This window comes from Centrocercus urophasianus, unplaced genomic scaffold (genome assembly GCF_019232065.1).
Source record: "Centrocercus urophasianus isolate 14NV4802_14NV808 unplaced genomic scaffold, USGS_Curo_1.0 seq_29, whole genome shotgun sequence".
Lineage (NCBI taxonomy): Eukaryota > Metazoa > Chordata > Aves > Galliformes > Phasianidae > Centrocercus > Centrocercus urophasianus.
The window spans coordinates 3,502,477-3,503,158 of record NW_024884855.1 but is presented as its reverse complement, the minus strand read 5'-3'; positions in this window follow the sequence as shown (position 1 = coordinate 3,503,158).

Genomic DNA, 682 nt, shown 5'->3' with positions numbered 1-682 from the left:
CACGATTTTCTCACATCATAAGATGGTTTGGGTTGAGAAGAGACCTTGCAGCCCATGCAGTTCCAACCCCCTGCCCTGGGCTGGCTGCCCCCCACCAGCTCAGGTTGCCAGGTCCCCAACAGCCTGGCCTGGGGCACCTGCAGGGATGGGGCACCCACAGCTCTGGGCAGCAGCGCCAGGGCCTCACCACCCACACAGCAAAACATTTCTTCCCTATATCCGATCTGAATTTCCTCTCTCTCAGTTTAGAACTCTTGCTTCTTGTCCTGTCACCACAAGCACTGGTAAAAAGTCCATCTCCAACCTTGTTGCCTTTACACCGAAAGATCCCAGGTCTCTCCAGAGCCTTCTCTTCTCTAGATATTCAATACAGCTCTTTCAGCTTTCAGCTCGCTACGGGCATTTTATAGTTTGACAAACAAGCTGAAGGCCAAGCACGTTCTCCTCCTTGTCTGTTCCTGGAGAAAACTTCACCTGTCCGATCGGGTGCTTTGTGTGCGCCCCCTGGGAGGTTGCTGGGAGAGGGCAAAGAAAGCGAGAAGAAAGGCACGAAGCTGCTGGCTCCCGTCCCAGCGGACCGCCGCGCACCTCTCCTTGCAGCAGCCGCGTTCCTGCTGCCGGCTCGGGGCGGAGCGGGGCTCCGGGGATGGGCCCTCCCACCGCCTTATAGCGCGCGGCCGCT